This window comes from Arachis ipaensis, chromosome B2, assembly GCF_059453495.1.
Source record: "Arachis ipaensis isolate K30076 ecotype BB chromosome B2, ASM5945349v1, whole genome shotgun sequence".
NCBI lineage: Eukaryota > Viridiplantae > Streptophyta > Magnoliopsida > Fabales > Fabaceae > Arachis > Arachis ipaensis.
In genome coordinates, this window is record NC_142437.1 from 114479674 (window position 1) to 114500059 (window position 20386).

The following is a 20386-nucleotide window of genomic DNA, read 5'->3' on the forward strand; positions in this document are numbered from 1 at the left end:
CCGACAAACACAACTTTACCTCTCAGTCTCATACGATTCATTTCTGTTATAGCCTTCAACGCCCTCCATTCGTAGTGTATCGTATGAACACAAAAATGTACAAACTACCACCTTCGTAGTTGCCATTACCATTGCCGCTAAAATCATAAGACTTTTTTTAGTTATAATATACTAAAATGAATTACTACAAAATAAAATATTTTATTAAACTCAAATATTAATAGATAAATTTCTCTTAAAAAGTAATAAATCATGATACAAATTTAAACAACAAAAAATGCTACAAGTCTATAATTATACTAAAGGTAATATTATGAAAAAGGAATATTTCTTAAGACTCTTATTTTCTGCTGGTGATTATTCAATAGAAATGGAAATAAACTATAATTCCAATACATCTTGTTTAATGAATATCTCTTTACTAATTTATCAAACAAGAACAAAAGCAATTCGACCAAAGACGATCAATCCTCATAAAATTCACATACAGCAATAATACAAATGTAACAATACAGCAAAATCTTTTGAACCATACAGCATAATCTTTTGAACTTTTATGATCTCCGAATCATTCTGATTGTCCTCAATAAATATTGATCAAGCAATCATTTTATGAGACATTAATTAATCAAAAAATATGTCAAAAATGGATCAAATTTAAGAATTTGTTAATTCGATTTGATCAAGAGATATATAAAAGATTCCTAACACCAAAATCTCATGTTTTCATATTAACAAGTATATATCATCAAATCAATTTATGACTAAATTAGTGACTGTGGTCAGTCAGTCAAACACCTTCATTTTATTTTTCAACAAGCAGCGAGTCAAGGTCCATGAAAACAATTAAACAATAAAACATATCATTAAAAAGATAACGGCGACAATGGTTGAGTCACTAACTTGAAACGGTGTCTCAATGAGTTTAATTAGATTGGCCAGCTGCCGTAGGACGTGAATTGTAACCACTTTGTGTTTAAACAATGAACTGCTAAGAAGTGTGGAAGCCACCTCCTACCATGTTTACAAAATAGAGCCACAAAGAAAAGTGCCTTTCCTTTTAAAATTTCACTACCCTGCTCAACAAGAGACAAAAGACTTGGGATCAAATTTTTGTCCTCTGCAAGAGGTATGAGGTATCTTCAAATATTTGTCAACACGTAACTTCCAAGCATTGCCATGTTAAGGAGATTTAGGCTGACTTGCTGCTCTCTTGGACTACCCTTGACAAGGGATGAAGCAAGGTCCTTGAATGACAATTTTTCCGCAACCAACTGAATACTAGGAGGGTTAAACCGAACTAAGCGCACTAAGCATGATCCTGCTGTAAGCCTCATGCTCTCTTGTTTCCCTGCTATCCTATAGATATAGCAGAGATTGCTAATGACATCTTGACTGCTCAAACATCCTACCCACAACCCTATAGATATAGCATGATTTAAAGGACTAATTGAGTATGAATAGTTTGTAAGGTCAACAGAGGAATTGTACACAGTTCATAGTATTTTACAGAAAAGTATTGAATATAGAGAAAGTGAGAAACACCACTTGTGCTTGCTTACCTTGCCAATTAAAATAAATTTGGCTTTCTTAAAGCTAGAACCGAGCTTTTCATATTTAGAGGCAAGCTTTTTACAGTGCCCACACCTATGGTAACAAAAAAGTGGTATGAGAAACACAGATCGAGAATAAGAAAAAAATGTGCATCTTATCTTTGCTGGATCACCATGATAAATCATTCGACAGAGTGAAAACTTGGCAAATTAATATATATATATATATATATAACGAATTCAGAACCTTCAATTGGCATAAAAAAAAGTCTCGGTACCCTCACTCTCTCTCATCTAATAACTTATATTAAAGGAATCAAATCAAAGAATATAAAGTTTAATATCTATTAATCTACAAAATCAAAGAGATAAAGGACAATAACATATTCTATTCGAACTGTATACTGAACTAAATCCTAGATAAGGTAAAAATTGAATCAACAAAGAAACCAAAAATGGATTGGAGATTATTTTATTTTATTACCAAGGAGCGTAGAACTCAACAAGTGCTCCTCTGTCCTGACCAACCTCCTTCTCAAAGTTATCTTCGGTGAGCACAACAACATCGTCTGCAGAGACAAATATGAAGAGCAAACACCACCACTCCCAACACTAAACCCCTGCTCCAGATCTGTGCATGCATCAAAGTGTCAGAGGTGTTCAGGGTTAATTAATGGTCTAATTGTTCTGCCTATTTATAAAGATCGAAGCATAAAAGTGGAACCAGATATTGCCAAGCTCAATTTAGTATTCTAATAATCCTAATTCATCCTATCAAATAAATATTTCAGAATAACAGTGACAATTGAATTTCAGCAATGTATATTGAACCAAAAAGAATTGGGAAAAAGCATCAGGTTGCGATAGAACACAAATTGGGAGCACAAGAATCAGAATTGAGAGGGAGATTAAGGAACTCGTAGCTGATGACTAGAGCGGGATTCAGATTTCAATCAAAATTAGCACTAGCTTGTCCGAGAAAAGGATTCAGATTGCGATTAATATTGAGATGAAAACTTGGAAGAGATTTGAGCGATAAAAAAGATGAAATAAAGAAGAAGAAGAAGAAGAAGAAGAAGAAGAAGAAGAAGAAGAAGGAATGATGGAGATGTGAGAAGAAGAAGAAGAAGAACGGTGTGCGGTTCTCAGAGGAAATGAAGCACTGAGAGTAGTTTGTGGGAGATAGAATGGCGAGGCACCGAGAGTAGAGATATTTTTGGTTTAGTAGTTTAAATTTGTTATTATTTTTAAAATTTCAGCTTCTTGTTACTGGCTATCGTTTAAATTGCCGTTAAAAATTATAGTATCAATGATAAATATACAATTGTCACTAAAAAATGGTTTTAAAAATAGAAATTATAGCAATAATATTATGATCGCTAAAAATTTATCACTAAAAATCTTTTTTTTTTTTTTTTTTGTAGTGGCACTAATAGAAAGCAATAGTAGTAATGGTAACGGTGATAATTGATGAAATATTGATTATAGTTTAGAGGGTAACATTAATATTTAGTTTATATTAGTATATATTGTGTATCAATACCAAACACACTCTAAAATTTGTGTATGTTTATATCTATAACTCTCTATGTATTTATGTCTTGTGTTTAAAAGACACTAACCAAACACAACCTTAAAGAATATAATAAAAGCTAATTCGCACACATCAGACGCAACAAATTCAAAAGGAGCATGGTAAATAGATTTAGATAATGAGTATAATTAATGTGACTTAGCTAAACAACAAAATTTGCACAAAGAATCACTTAATTTTGATTTATTCACTGAAAGAGAGTATTTTAAAATGATATTTTTTATAATTGATATGGTTGGATGTCCAAATCTTTGGTGATACATATCTAAAATAATACATTGTAAAACGAAAACTGACATGGAATTAGAAACAGTTCTAAGAATCCCTACTTTTTTAAAATAATATTCTATTTTTAGCACTGACCCAGTGAAAATTTTTTTTGATAGCCTCCAATTTCACCAAACAAAAATCAATACAAAACAAAAAATAAACATTATTGTCTCAATTATAAATATTGAAATTCAACTGTTAGATTAATAAAATTCATCGCTCAAAAGAAATTATTCTACTGTATAAACCAACAAAAACTTATACTAAACGAATCTCTCTCCTCTAATTATTTAGAAGATAAGATGAGTGCAAGGTAAGAAAGTTATGTATATTTCTCAATATGATGGAAAGTAAAAAAATATTACATATGTGCACCTTAAATAAATTATATACTGATTTTAAGCTTTCATATTTGGTGTATATCCATGCTTTCATCATTTCTGTATTTTATTCTTTCTTAAGATGATTATTATGAGCTTCCAATCCAACCACCCATCTTGGTCCAATGTTTCAATATTTTCAATGAGAAATGACCTCTTGGCTCTTGCAGGAATGAGCCTTTCAACCCTTTAAAGATCACAAATTTGTACGAAAAAGACACACAAAAAATCATACCCATAACAATCTTGTTACACTATTTATGGTGCTTTCCATTCATGCTGACCTAATCAGGTAACAGCCCAACTTATTAGATAATTGAAAGTGGATAGAGGTCACTCACTTATTATTTGACCTTTTGCTAATGTGAATTGTATATATTATGATTAAGATTGATTATTATTATTTTTTTATTATTGGTGAATGATATACAATTGCAAGTATTATTATTTGGCAAGTTTAAAATTAACATGTTTCATTAGATCATCAAATATATTTATATTAAATAAAAATTTAATTTGATAAATATATATATAAAAATACAACTTTATTATTCATTATTGAAAAAATACAATTTATTTATTTTTAATCTCATTTAATAATTAGTTTTAAGATATAAATACAGAGATATTCTGCCATTATTAAGATAGAAAAATTATTCCTACTATATTATCTCCAAATGTGGTAAACATATATAACTGTATATATATTTTCGTATATAAATACTTTTGTCATTATATTCATCTCCTTTTTAAAATAAAAGTTCCCCTTAATGTTTTATATTCCTATTTCATAATTTATCAATTATAAAAACCTTCTTTTCTGAAGGGAAAGAATAAAAATAAAGAGACAACTTCTATTATAAGGCTTATAAATTAAGATGTTAAACCCATTAACAAAACACATATTATCAATAACAATCATGCTACATTGCTACATATACATTTAAATTCAATTATAAAATCAGATATTCATATAAAATATATATTAAAATATAAAATATATATTAAAAATAACATATATATTTATACATAAATATACAATAACTAATTTAGTTAAAATAGTTTTTATCAATAAAAAATTAGATAAGTAAAGAATAATGAAGTATTATAGAAAGATTAAAGAGTAAAGACAGGTTGGGTTGGGTGGCCTTAATGGTTGAGAACTAAGAGGGCCATACAAGTCGGTGGGTCGGTTCTTAAACCATCCATTAAAAAATAAAGAGAAAAGATAAAGGGTGCAACATACATCAAAAGGAGGAGCAAAATAAGAGTAAGATTATTGTGCTTGTGTATTCTTGACTTGTGAGAGTGGGTGCCACTTTCATGCATGTTCTCTCACTAGACATGGTGGTGGAGATGTTTGAAAAAAGCTTGTATCGGACCATTTTTTTAAGAAAGAGAAAAAATTTCTTGTGCAATCAGAAATTTATTTACACTTTTTTATATAGTTACTAAAAAATTAAAATAAATTGTCATATATATCCCCAAAAAATCCCTATCTTACTTCCTATCATCAAAATTTTTACCCTAACAATATATAGAAAGTAAACTCAACAAAAATTTCATAAGAGAGTCCTAATATTATCCACCAAAATTCATAGTAATTTTTTTAATATACTTATGAATTTTAAATGGATTAAAATGTATATTTATTATTTTATTTTGTCCAATAATTCACTTTATTCCATGCAAAAAAATGTTTATTTATTTTATATCTTAAAAATATATGTTAAAATTATAAATAAAATTTTTTTATTAAAAATATAAAACATTTAAATTTTTAATATATATTTTATATTTATTAAAAAAATTAAAATCTTTTACTAACGATAAATTTAATTTATTAGGTGTTTTTTCTGTTTTTTTAAAGATATATATTAGCTAAAAAAAATTTCTTTTGATAATGTAGAGAAAGAGACAAAATTTTGGTTATACAGGGGGGTACGGCTTCAAAATAAAAGGTTCCCAGAAAAGGAGAGAGTCAACAAAGTGATCCTTTTTCAGTAGCTTTCATTTTCCATGTCAAAGGTCTAGCCAATGCTATACATCATCATCATTATCATAATTGAAAGAGAAAAAGGATCACTTTCCCGAGGGAACGTTTCAAATCATCAAATTTGGCACCTATTATTACGTAATATGTAAATGGAATAGTGTTGATGCTTCGAGTTTGCTACATTATTCGGCATTCTTCTAAACACCGATAAGATATAGTATATTTTTCTTTTTGAAAATAAAAACTTATAAACGGATACATTTTGATATAAAAAAACATGTACTACGTATACTTTATGTACAAAGAGTGATACATGTATTATGTTTCTATGTATTTCAATGGCACCATGCATGCACCTGATTTTGCTTCAGCAAAAAAGATTATATCTAATAAATATATATTTGGTAATAAATTATTTGACCATTGGATTCATATGATGTGTATGAATGTATGATATATATAGTGTGGTTGGTGTATTTGATTTCTTTGTGCCAATGCATGTATGCGCTTGTGCATGTCCTTGGACAAATCAAGTGGAAATTCTCTTCTCGGAAATTAGTGTATATACTTGAGAGTTGAGATTTATTCGAGATTAATACATGTTTTTAAAGGTTAACTTGAGTAAGTTGAATAATCGGTTCACTCATTTATTTAAATAAGTATTAAAAATTCGAATACTATTTTGTATATGCAACAATTTTTTGTTAATGATAAATTCTTAAATAAAATTTAGATTAGCGATAAATTAATCCTTAACATGTCGGGTTGTAAAATATTGTAGATAATAAAAAAAATATTTTTGAAAATTATATTGTGGGTAATTTTAGGTTAAATTTGACTAATTTTAATTTTTAAATATATAATTTTTTAATTTAATTTTGATGTATTATCATATTAAGTAATTTTATATATATTTAGTTATATAATATTACATAAATAAAAATAACTAATTTTTATATTGATTATATAAATAATTATCGCAAAAAAATAGATGTAATTGAATAATAATGTAAAATATTTTACACTATTAATGGATTAAAATTAAACTCATATTTTTTTAATCATTCAATAGATTCATTTTTTGTTAGTTAATTATTAGTGATTTTTAGGGATTAGATTCTCTCAATTTTTTTTTATTTGAGAGAATAAAGTGTGATTTTTTACTATTAATTTTATAAATAAGATAAAAAAACGAGAGAAAAAATATTTAAATATTAAAGATCACACTTTACTCTCTCAATTAAAAAAAAAATGAGAAGATCTATTCCCATAGTTTTTGTTATACTCTCTAACAAGACTAATTAAAAAAAAAGATGAGTTCAATTTATCAAAAATAAAACAACCAAATAACCATATCTTGCTCATGAATTATACTGAGAATACTTTTCATCAGTTATCATCACCAAAGTTGTCAGACTCGACTCGTACGAGTTTACCCTATTATAAATTTTTTGTAAAAAATATATATATATCGTGTATAATATATATATATATATATATATATATATATATATATATACTCAAATATAGACATCAAACTTAACAATTTCAACATCAAAATACATAATAAATTAATATAATACTACAATTATAATAAATTCTAGAACATACATTTAAATTATTCACAAATCACAAGTATATATCTAGTTCAACATAATAAAACACACAGTCACACAAGTAAGCATCATATAATACAATTACACAACTGAAAAAAAACAACAAAACAACAATTAAATGTTCTAATAAACTAAAAGTCTAAAACTGAAATCTTCCAATATCTTCATCTTCCATGGCATCAACATCATCATCTTCACTATCTTCATTAGAAACAACATTTCTTTCAAGTTCAGTCCGACATGACCAACATAATCATCATCATTCACATGTTCATGTTCTTCCTCCATTAAATTTTGTTGTGGATCCCCAATGAACTCATTCTCACCTCCTTCCCAATGTTGAATTCATTACTATTCATACTTGGAATAGCAAATTCATTATTATTTGGATCATCATAGTATTGTCATTTGTTGGCAGGTGAGAATGCTCAACACTTTCAGCAACATTCTCATTAGCATCTTCAGTTATCCACTCATCATCAGAATGCACTGCCTCAAATTCAAGTTCCGGAATTTTTCTAATTTGCTTGCCCTTTAACTTCAAGTTATACATCACATACACTAAATCATTCATTTTTTTATACAACCCATTTCTTCTCTTTGTATAAACCTAAACATATATAATACCAATAGTTAACAAATATACAAAAATCAAAATTAAAATAAATGAAGAATAGTTCTAGGAATTACCATTTCAAATGCACTCCAATTACGCTCACAACCAAATGAATTACAAGTTAAGCTTAGAATTCGAATAGCAAACTTCTTTAGTTCTGGACAGCTATCTCCATAAAAGTCCCACCACTCAGCAGGTAGCATAGTCTTCTTATTACTCTTGGAAGTTTCATTGCCAAAGAGGCCTCTAGCATAATGAAAGTCAGGAAGTTGTAGACCAATATTTTTCCTTTCTTCTTGGTTAGGAACCAATTTTTTCAAACAAGCATATAGACCAATCTTAATGTCAGCATCATCAACCATAAAATTAGGATCATATTGATAATGAGGATTAAGATAATACGCAACAGCATGCAGTGGCCTATGCAATTGGCTTTCTTACCTCCCATCAATAATTTTTCATATAGGTTCATAACTAAAAATAACAATGTAAATGAATAAGAATAAAAAAATTAAATAAATAACTGAATATAATAAGAAAATATGGTAACAACTAACATGATACATTGACAATCAAATATTAAGAAAATCAATTAGTCAAAATTATCTTTTTTTAACACAACCAAAATTAGTCTTGATTGTTTCTTTGACTTTTCTCATGTCTTCAAATATGAAACCCATGCCTGGTTTTTCATCTGAATCTACCAAGCGAAGGACTGTAATGAGAGGAGCAACAACCTTGAGGCATATGACAATATTCTTCCATAGCCTACTATCCAAGGCCATGTTTTGGACTCTTATTCCTTCTGGTGTTGATGCAACCTTAGTTGCCTTCCAAGCATCAAAAGTAAACATAGTCACCAATGGACCTTTATTATCATGAAGACAAGTGAGAGTCAAATAGGCAGTAGCAAATCTTGTGGCACCTAGCCGAATCAAGTCCTTTCATTTTGTAAAGTTTCTCAACATGCTAATGAGCATACTCTTGGAGTAGATAAAAGTGGTGATTTTTCTTCTTTTTTTATGGTTGTTTCATGCATCTTTAACTTCTTTTCAAAATCCTCTAATATCAAATCAATACAGTGCGCAGCACATGGTGTCCAATACAAACTTTTTCTAGTCTCCATTAATTTTTCTCCAGCAGCCTTATAATTAGCAGCATTGTTTGTAACAACTTGGACCACATTCTCTTCGCCAACAAATTTCACAACATCTTCTAGCATCTTGAGAACTTTATCTGTTATTTTTGATATGTCAGAAGTGTCCAATGAATAAAAAAAAACTGTTCCTTTGAGGCTGTTCACCAAGAAGTTACAAATACTATGCCTTTTTTATCTGTCCATCCATCCGACATGATTGAACAACCAGTTCTCTTTCACTCTGCCTTAAACTCTGTAAGCATTTCATCAACATTGGTCACTGCTTTTTTTAATTGAGTTTCTCTCAACTCATGATAAGAAGGGGGTTTGTAGCCAATTCCATATCTCCCAACCAACTCACAAAACTTTAAAAACTCAGGATTCTTAATAATATTGAAAGGAATAGCACTTGTATAGAAAAATATAGTACATTGCTGATCACATTGTTCCTTTAGATCCTTCTTCATCGTTTGATTTATTGTTGATTAAACTTGAGCTCCTTTTCCTTTTGTGACAAAGTTGCGCATATCTTTTCCCTTTTATTGAGAATTGTCCTTCTCCTTTTCCTTTTCTGTTGCTTAGGATAATCCTCATCCTCACCAAATCTTCTCTTTTTTAATGATGCTTCTTTAGCCTCCACACAGACCTTCAACATCACAGCCTTAACTTTTTCAGGTACTGAAGCACAAGGCTCTGAATCCTCTTTAGTACCGGCAAGTTGATGCTTGAACCTATAAATTTCTCCGCTTAGTCTTTGAAGAATAATTACACTTCACTTTTTTATCATTGCCTTGAACATCAATCCCATGTTTCCATCCTATATCACTTCTATTTTCAGTTGTATTTTTTCTCCTAAAAACAGTAGGTCTAGGAATACTAAGAACTGAAGACTTTGTCCCTGAACCAACATTCTCAGACATTTTGTATTTTCGTCCCTAAATCAACAAATCAGCAAAGCACAAAGTAAATAATTAAGTAAAATTATCCACTTATTCTTGTAATAGACCGTTAGAAGAACAAAGAAATACAAATAAGATTCTACTTTAAGGATCATATTGTTGAGGAATTTTACAATAATATAAAAATTACAGCCATGCTAAAGGATAAGATTTTGCTTCAACAAAACATACCAAACTTACATGAAATTCAATTATAGCAAGTTAACAACACCAAGTCAATAACAAATTCAGATAAAACTAAGTAAACAAGATCTGCTCTTGAATACAAGAAAGAAAATTATAATAGAAATTAGCAAATTCAACAACAAGTCAACAACAAATTCATATTTCACTATTTCATAGTTTCGAATTCAATAACATCTAAGTATCTAACAGTCTAACACACACAGACACACTAACAAATAAGAAGTAACAACTACAAATTCTAAAATGCAGCAATTCAGAACAAATTAAACTCACACTAACAAATAACAACTACCAAATGCATCAATTGATTCAATTCAGTAACTAATTTATTTTTAAGCATACTTGAAGGATGAGATGGCAGAATGAAGTAGACTCAGCTGAGTAGTTGACACTGGCGTTGCCGCGTTGCTGTGCTGTGCTCCACGATGACTGACGGAAGCGTGGCTGACACTGGCGTTGCTGTGTTGTGCTGACTGTTATACTCCACGAATCCGCGTTCTTCGATGCAGAACATGGAGTGAGAGAGTGAGAGTGTGTCGAGCTGAATGAGAGAACAAGAGTGAGAGAACGGTGGTTTGGAGAACGGCGAATGGCAGCGAGGGATCGAGGACGGTTGGTGGCGAGGGATGGACCGTTGATGACGAAACGCGAAGAAGAAGAGAGCTTGGAGAAGAGAAGAGAGTGAGTGCGAGCAAAGGGGATTTAGGATTAGCTGGGTTAGTGGGTTGCTTCGTTGCTGTCTTTTTTTTTTTTTGTCCAAAATGGTGCCATTTTGGCAAAAAAGCCAACCAAAACAAATTCGCTGACTCGTGAATAAACTCACGAGTTTGACCGAGTTTATCCGAGTCTACTCTACCCGAATCTACCCATAAACGAATTTGTATCCGAATTAACTCGATTCTACTATTTAAATTCGTAAACTCGTAGAGTTAACTTGCGAATTTGACAACATTGATCATTACTACCATTTTCTTCACTTGTTAATTGTTCACTTAATTAACTCTGTGTTAACACACTTTTATGTTTTGGGTTACATAGCATTAAACGCATGCCTACTTGGAAAAGAAATCTATGAGCTAAAACATGATAAGATGATGGGTCTCTAATATACATGAGATTAACGTTCGTCTATTTACTAGTAGTTTATAGCTTTTCTCTCTTCTATGCATGTATATTTTGAATTTAATTTTGATATACTGTTAGAATAAAATAATTTTATACATGCATTTGATTACATAACATCACATCAGTAAAATAATTATCTTTTATATTAATCACATAAATAATTATTTAAAAGAATGAATATAATTTTATAATTATGTAAAATATTTTATATTGTTACTATATCAAAATTAAACTCATATTATTATGTGACTACTTTTAATCAGAATTCTTTGACTTTTTGTTTTTAGTTACATTGATTTGACTAATTTTAATCCGGAATGATGAGAGTTAACCTTCCCCTTTTAATGCCTCCCCACAATCAAGTTGAATTAATAAGATCATATTTCCTTGTAGAGGTACAAAGGAGAACCAAACTTGTTTTATAAGTCAAGCAAAGCACACACATATGGCATGGGATTCAATTCAATTAGGCATGCATGTGAAAAGGTTATGTAACTGCCAAACTTTTGAAATTGCTTTCTCAAATGGCTAACCCCTAATCTTAATTAACAAAAATTGAGAAAATTTACAGCATTAATATTAGTTCATCTAGAGCCTCCCGGAACAAACGGTGAGAGAATAGTGATTTTGGAGTTCAATTGATATGAAAAAACAGTATACAAAATATTTTATTTTGCTATTCAATTAAATGTATTTAACTATTTAAAGAACTCTTAAGAGAGTAGGCAATGACAAATTGGAATTAGTGTTAATTACTTGTTACAAAGATGCAAGAGCACGAAGGAGTATTCTGTTACTTTTTATAAGTTAAAAATTTTAAAAAAAATAGTTTTTAAAACTTTTTAAACGAATCTTAAATAGTTAACTAGTTAACACCCAATCAAATAATTTATTGTTTTAACATCTAAAAATTTTAAACAGTGAAAAAATTTTGTGGTTTATAAAAAATATGAATAAGTATAAAGAATTAATTTTTAATTAATCAAAATTAATAAATTTTTTATTATAAAAATTATTTTTTAATGTTTATTCTTTTGAGAATTTAGAGTTTAAAATTTAAAATTTAAAATAAAAATAAATTTAAAAAATTGGCTGATTTTGAATAAGAAAAATTGATTCTCTTGTTAACTAGAAATAGAAAAGGACCTTTTTTACAATTTTGTTTAAATTAAATACTTTTTAATATAATAATACTTAATTAAATAACTGTGTATGTAATGTCAATTTATAAAGTAGTGCACATACACTAAATATCCTTTGACCCATAGTTTGGTAAGCAGCAATGCATAAGTTTCTTTTTGGTTTGTTCCAACTAAACTAGCCTTCTCTTTTGGCCATTGACAATTGTATATTTAATACAATGAGGAAAAAAAAATGTCAAACATAAATCATGACCTTACCCTCTATATATTTATTTCATGATAGAAGTTGGTTACAGTTTAACAACAACCTTTCAAAATAAAACACATAAATTAAACTTATAATAAATTTATTTGCTAGCATGTATGTACTTATTATATTACCTAACATATGGCAACTCCACCATACAATATATATATATATATATATATAGAGAGAGAGAGAGAGAGAGAGAGAGAGAGAGAGAGAGAGAGAGAGAGAGAGAGAGAGAGAGAGAGAGAGAGAGAGAGAGAGAGAGAGAGAGAGAGAGAGAGAGAGAGAGAGAGAGAGAGAGGAAAAATTAGCAGCAACCCATGTGTGAAATAGTGATAGTTCAATGATAAAGCAAGAACAAGATGCTCAATTAGTTGCCAAGAATTTATTGAAGTGGCCCTAAAGTTGTTTCCACTTCTTTCACTATATTACTTTCTGATGTGATAAGTGATAACCAAGCAAAATCACACAAAGCATAGTAGTTGTGTCCTCAATTGTTATTAACCTGTGACTTAACCACAAAAGGGCATATGCAAAGTACCAAGAAGATAATTTTTGTCCCACTTATTATATTAGCTAGGGTTTGAAATTGAACCCTTTTTCTAAAGAGGCTTGCTTCTTCCTTGTTTATTAATTTCTCTTGTTAATTTTTTATAGGGTTTAAATTTATCTAAAATTTTTTAATAATAAATTTAAAAATTAATTATTTTTATTAATATGACAGTACACGCTTAGTTATTTTTATAAAATTCAGTTACGGTGAGATATAATTTTTTTTCAATTGTTTAGGAGCCACTCTTTTTATGCACACATTATGAAGGGTTGAGACTTGTGATGACTTAGGGTTCATACTAATGCTAAGTCAGGCACACTCAAAAGCCTCCCATTACCTAAGCCTAGTTTGAATCATACACTATGTATCATCACATGTGATTATGAGAAAGATGCTTAGTCCTATACTCCTATAGCTACTTCACTTCATTCCCCCATTACCTTTTTGCCTTTGTATTATTAGGCCAAATATATTTATAAATTCCCCTATGGTCCCCATGCATTCTTCATGAACCACCAAATTAGGCAGCAGCATCTCTAGAGCTCACAATGTTTTGGGAACTTAATTAATAGCCAGCCACTAGTAATTTATGTTGGTGTTCAATAGCTTAAGTACTATTCTTTCATGTGAATCATGATGGCTATGTAGAATATTGTATTCCATTTAAATTCTCTAGTATATTTAAAAGTTATAAATTGTACTTCTTTTTCAGTTGAATCATTGATATTTTGAACCCCATTTTTAGAAATTCCATTAATCTAATATGACTAATAATGTTATACTATATAAGTCATATTTGAAGAAATAGAGAGTGAGATGAAGATCTCTTAGTAAATTTTAATTTTTTTTGAATTAGTAAGTTTTAATATTATTATTATCAGAAATTTTAAGTGGTCAACGCTTTTTTTTTTCTGCTTTATTTTTGAACTAATATTGACTAATTCTTCTCTTTTTATACTAAAAGTGTTATCAACTTATCAAGACATCAAAATAAATTAGTTTTGTTATATAAATCAATAATTAATATAAAAAAGTTTAGGAGGTAATCTCTTTCCATATGTTAGCTTTTGTTTTAATTAATTCTGAAAAAAAAACTGGAGATAATTTGGTATATCTTATTATTATGGTCTACACCAAACCAATAATGATGATAGATAAATCACTGTAAATAAATATTTTGAACTAATTTGAGAAAGCTAAGATCAACGTGGTAGGCTGCACAGCTTCACTAGCATGGCAACTAGAACAATCCAATCACCCAAATTTGCATTCTAAAAGTACAAATTGGACAAAAAAAAAAAAAAAAAAACAATATTCGTATATTCTATTGTTCATATATATTATGTGTTAGAATATGTTAATGCCCTTATTTTAGTGAATAGTAGTGATTAACTTCTTAATCAGCTTATATTATTATTTAGTCATGCAGCTCATCATGCTTTTCTAATTATTCATTAGTATAAAACCCGAGTAATAAAAGATCTTATTAGGTGGTTAATAATTTCAACAATATTTTAAATTTCATGCTCGGCGTTGTTGTTGTTGTGTCAATTATATTGTAACAAAATCAAGTTTGATGTGATGTTCATATTTAGAAGTTAATTTTACCTTCTAATTCCTGAGTAATTATTGTAACTTGAATGTAACTGATATTGCTGCTGCTGGTGTCATCTAGTGTGATTATTTTAGTTGCCATATTACAACTATAACGTGTCTATATATAAGTGCAATAGCTACATATTTATATTTATATATCTATATGTATCTTCCTTCTCATATATAAGGCACAATAATATAAACATTATTTGCACATAATCATTGTGGGAACAATAGTACGACTATAATTCAGTTTATTATGCCTCGATCAAATAATTCACTGTTATTATTATATTTATCATTTAAATAGAGAATAAAAATAGCAAGGTTTTTTTATATTAAATTTAGAGATTTATATTATTATTAAAAAATTATAATTTAACTCAAACTGTTTTCGCTATTATGATTGTTAAAAAGGATCGGGTATTTTTTTTTTATTTTCCAGCCCAATTGGGAATAACATTTGAGAATTTGTTATTGACCAATTAATAATTTTAAAAGATTTAATATGTATATAATAGTATTCATTAGATTAAAATTAATAAATTTCATTTATTAAATTATATATAAAAATCTTTGTTAAAAGATTATTTTATTTATTATTTTGATTTGATTACATAAATAATTATCTTAATTTAAATAAAATATTATTATATTCTTTGCTTATATGAAGAATATAATAATTGATAATGCTAAATACCACTTAAGAATAACGAGTTATCCTATCATGAGTTTTAAATTCAAATTTTGAGTTTGGATAAAATTCTAACAAAATTATGTTTCAAATTGAGAGATATAATTTGATTTCATCTATATATATATATATATATATATATATATATATATATATATATATATATATATATATATATATATATATATATTAACTGTTTCAAAGATTATTGAAACGTTGATTTGGGTCTAAATGTGAGGTCAAAATCTCTTCGTGTGGTAGCGTCTGATTTGTTTGGTGTCGAAGTGTTGCCTGTCCGAGTTCCTCGTGAGGAGGTGGGGGTGGTATCTGCAAGAGACTCCGATACTTAAGTTAGCAAGAGATTTAAGAAGATTTTTAGTAGATCAGAATGTGAATATGCATGAGGGGTGTCAGTGTATTTATAGTAGAATAGATAACTACCTTTTGGAGTAGTTCCACCTTTGTTGGTGGATAACCGTTCCCTTTATCTTAGAAGTTGTTGAGATCTTCCTTCTAGATAAATAGGAGATATCTTAGGAATCAGTTACTTATTTAGATAAGTTGGACCGAACTCATGTTACTGTGTCCGACCTCTATGAGATCGGGTAGGGGTATGTCAGACGATGTTTGTATATTGGGCTTTATTCATTTTGGGTCTAGTTAAATTGTGGGTCAGTGCATGAACAGTGCCCCTACTCGAGGTCGAGCTTTACAAAGTTGGACTCAAGCAATTAGATGACCAAGTCGAAATGTTGAGCTGTGGAGAAATTGTTTAGTAGTTTGATGTCTAAAGTCGAGGTGATCGGTCGACTCAACATGATTTGAATGATGTAACATTTTTGTAACATTACTCCGTAACTATTTGTGCGTTTTTTCATGCGCTATCATTTTGTTGCAGTGTAGTTGTTACTTCCTTAAAAGTTGTCATTTGGTGACTTGATATTATAAGTCGTTTTTTATGTTCTGTGCGACTTATTCTCTTTATATGACTTTTTTTTGCCAAGTCTTTTTTTCTAGAACTGATTTGTACAACTCGTTCTTTCTGAGTTATTTAAGGCTTGTAGGCTCTGTATGACTGATTTTAGCACATCTTGATTAACCAACAAATATTTCTTGTCCTAATTTCGTACAACTCGTTCAATTCGAGTTGTTTTGAGGATGCATGACTTGTTTTAATATAAATCACCTTTCTGAAGCTTATTCTGATTTTGTACAACTCATTTTATATCGAGTTGTTTTGAAGATTGTAGATTTGTTGCATGACTTTATTTTTGGTACAAATCGCTTATTTTGAGACATGGTTATTTCTTGATCGGATTTCATGCAACTCGTTTAGTTCGAGTTGTTTTGTGACTTAATGACTTGTTTTAATCAAATCATTTTTGAAACTTATAGTTCTAATTTCTTACGACTTATTTTGATACAAATTGTTTACTTAAAATGTGGCTATTTCTTTATCTGATTTCATGCAACTCGTTTAATTCGAGTTGTTTTTAGGACTTCACAACTTTTTTTTAACTTGTTTAGTTTGTAAAGTTTCAGATCATCTTTATAGTTATCGGACTTTGTTGTTTTATCCATTATGCCCCTGCTTGAGATCGAGTTTTATGAAGTCGGACTCGAGCAATCAAGCGGATCGGATTATTGAATGAAGCCTTTCAATGATTTGTTCAACTCGTTCATTTCGAGTTGTTTTATAGATGACTTATTTTTATACAAGTAATTTTTTTACATTTTTTTTGAAGTACCACTTGTTGTATATCAAGTTGTTTCGATTTTGCTTTAGTGATTCATTTTGATACAAATCACTTTTTAATACTTTGCTTTAATAATTTGTTTTTATACAAATCACTTTTAAAGCTTTGCTTTTAGGTTGACACGACTTGTGCTTGACACAAGTTGTTTTTGTTGAGGATATGGTCGACTGACACTACTCGTTTAAACCGAGTTATCCTTCTTCTTGCTGTATGACCTTTTTAACGTGAGTTGCTTAGAGCATATGATTATTTTTTACTCGATTTCTCTCAAATCGTGGGTTCGCATTGTGTTAAATCATCAAGCCTTATTATAACTATTGGACACCAATTTGAACCTCATCTCTTTTTCTGGATACAAAAAAATTCACGTCATCCAAGACGAGCTATGTCAGAACCGAGCTAGGTAGATAGATTTAATTTCTAGATAGCTTTTGTGTGCTTATCTTGTTACTAAATATTTTTTTTTATCTATTTGTAGAAAAAATGACAAGTGGCTCGGCTTCTTATAACAAACTTCGCCAAGCAAAGAAAAACGCAACAGCTCGGCATATGCAACTTAAACAGACCAAGAAGTCGGTCGCTACACCTGCTTTTTCTTCTCAGCACTGTCTGACTTCTTTTTAGTCTGAACAGCTTGCTCAAACTTCTCCTCTTAAGGGCTCTGGTGCCCAAGTTTTTGTTCCACCCGTTCCTTCTTTTTCGGACACAGGATAAGAGTCGGACTCAGGTACTTCTCGTAAGTGCAAAGCTCCCTCCAACAAGTATGGCGGTATCTACAACAAAAAGTTTGACTCTATTTCCTTTAGCGAGGAGTACATCCTTCCTGGGAGTTCCATTGTCATGGATGATACCTCTTTGGAGAAGAATGTTGAGGTGGTGGCAAAGGGACATTCGTGATATTGGAGTTTGAACAGCCCTTCTAAAATGGCTTCGCCAAACTCCCTTTAATGCCACTCAAAAGGAGGTATCCAACCTTTGAGGAGAGGTAGACAAGCTTGAAGAAGGCCAAGACGCAGTGGGAGGTGGAGGCTTTGAAGAAAAAAGTAGAAGTGAGCTATACCTGAGTTTATGGGGAGAAGCTTGATTTAATGACTGAGTTGGAGGAGTTGAAGATTCAGCACGAGGAGTTGGAGGGCTCTATTGGAAAGGGCATGGACGACCTTGTAGAAAATTTAAAGGCCCAATTTCAAGTAATAGCCACTGGAGTTGATATCTCTGTCATTAACCCTAATAAAATTGTGATTGGTGGCCAGATTGTTTTAATTCTAGAGGATGATGAAGGTGCCCCAGCTCTTCAAATGTTGAACACTTCTACTATTTTGGAAGAGGTCCTGCACCCAACCTCTCTTAAGGAGGTCGTACAAAAGGATGAGAGCGTTCTAGATGCTGATGTAGGAGCTTTTTAGGTGGAGGTCGTCCTTCCAGCCGATGTTGGAGCTGCTCCTTGATTTCTTTTATATCTTTGTTTTGATTACCCGACTTGTAAGTCTTTTATGAATAATTTTTTATAAATTTTTTTATACTGAGTTGCCTTTTGGGCTTTATAACACTTTGCTTCTACTTTATTGTCTTCTATCATATCTTCTATGATTTTTGCATCATTTATGATATGACATGCTTGGATTTGAAGTTGAGGTTTTACAAGTCATTTTTGGAGACAAGTTGCCTTTGCTGTACAACTTGTTTTACCTAGAATTGGTGCTTGTTTATTTTTATGTGATTTTGTTGCTTTTGTAAGACATTTTTCTCATAACTCTATTATTTCAAACTTTTTTAGAGGTCGGGGAGGTCTTGTTTTGATTTTATGGTAAGTTCTCTGTGCTTCGACCATAAGAGGTCGATGCCTTTCGTTGCTAGTTATTTTGGACCCTCCTTTCAACTCGTTTGGTTGAGCTGCTCTTGGAGTTCGGATAACTTGTTTTATGTTAGTTGTGTTGACCTAGTGAGATCGGATACTTATCTCTTGGGGAAGAATTCTTACAAATCACCTTTTTTTTTTCAATTTTTTTCAAATTGCTGTGAGGTCGGATTTAGATTTGTTTTTACCTCTTCTTCGTGTTAATTATGATCACGTCACCCTTAAGAGGTCGGTCATGTTTTAATTCAAGTTACTTTTGCGGTTCATTTTAACGTTGCCCTTTTTACCTCCTCGTTTTTGTACAAGTGATTTAACGAGGTCGGACCACGATCTGCTTATATAATTTCTTATACTAATTTGGACCTCGTTGCTTTATCTTACCAACCATCGAGATTGGGCAATAATTTTTGTGCTTTGTCGAGCTTAAATTGGTGCTTGTAGTAGATATTGAAGTATTATTGATGAAAAAAATGAGTAAATTGCATCTTTGGTAGTTGGAACTAAGAGTTTTTAGCATTCTTATATCTTAGTCCTTGTCATAATGCCTCGTTAAGACCCCTCCTTCGTGTTGGAGGCGTGGTACAATCTAGGTAGATCGTTTTCAAGTAATTCAGATATTTCGCGGTTGCTCTTTCCCAAGTCTTAAATGACTTGTTGGGATCCTCACATTTTGATGCCATCTTTCCGTAGCCTGATTTCAACCCGATATCATTTTGGATCATGACGAGGTCTCCAATTGAGACACTTCTTTGTATGAACTTCTTATGGCAATTTTTGCTTGGAATATTGCTCCAAAAAAGTCGTATCTCCGAAAGAGGTCGGATTTTTTCTTATAAGCTCAGAGATTGTCAACCTCATTGTAGTCTGACCCTTAAAAGAGGTCAAATTTTCTTCGTAAGCTCTAAAGGAGGTCAGATTTTTATTTGTAGACTTGAATCCTCAGAAGAGGTCAGATTTTTCTTCTTAAGCTTGGAAAGAGGTCGGATTTTCTTTGTAAGATTGGAGGTTTTCGACCTCATTGTAGAGTCTGATCTTTAAAAATAGTCAAATTTTTCTTTATAAGCACGGAAAGAAGTCGGATTTTTCTTTGTTAGCTCTAAGCT

At 30.4% G+C, this 20386-nt stretch overlaps 1 pseudogene; it reads right to left on the reverse strand.

Annotated features, from left to right (window-relative positions):
• Nucleotides 1-1142: 1142 nt before the first annotated feature.
• LOC107625891 (uncharacterized) lies at nucleotides 1143-10083 on the reverse strand (annotated as a pseudogene).
• Between the last annotated feature and the right edge of the window lie 10303 nt (nucleotides 10084-20386).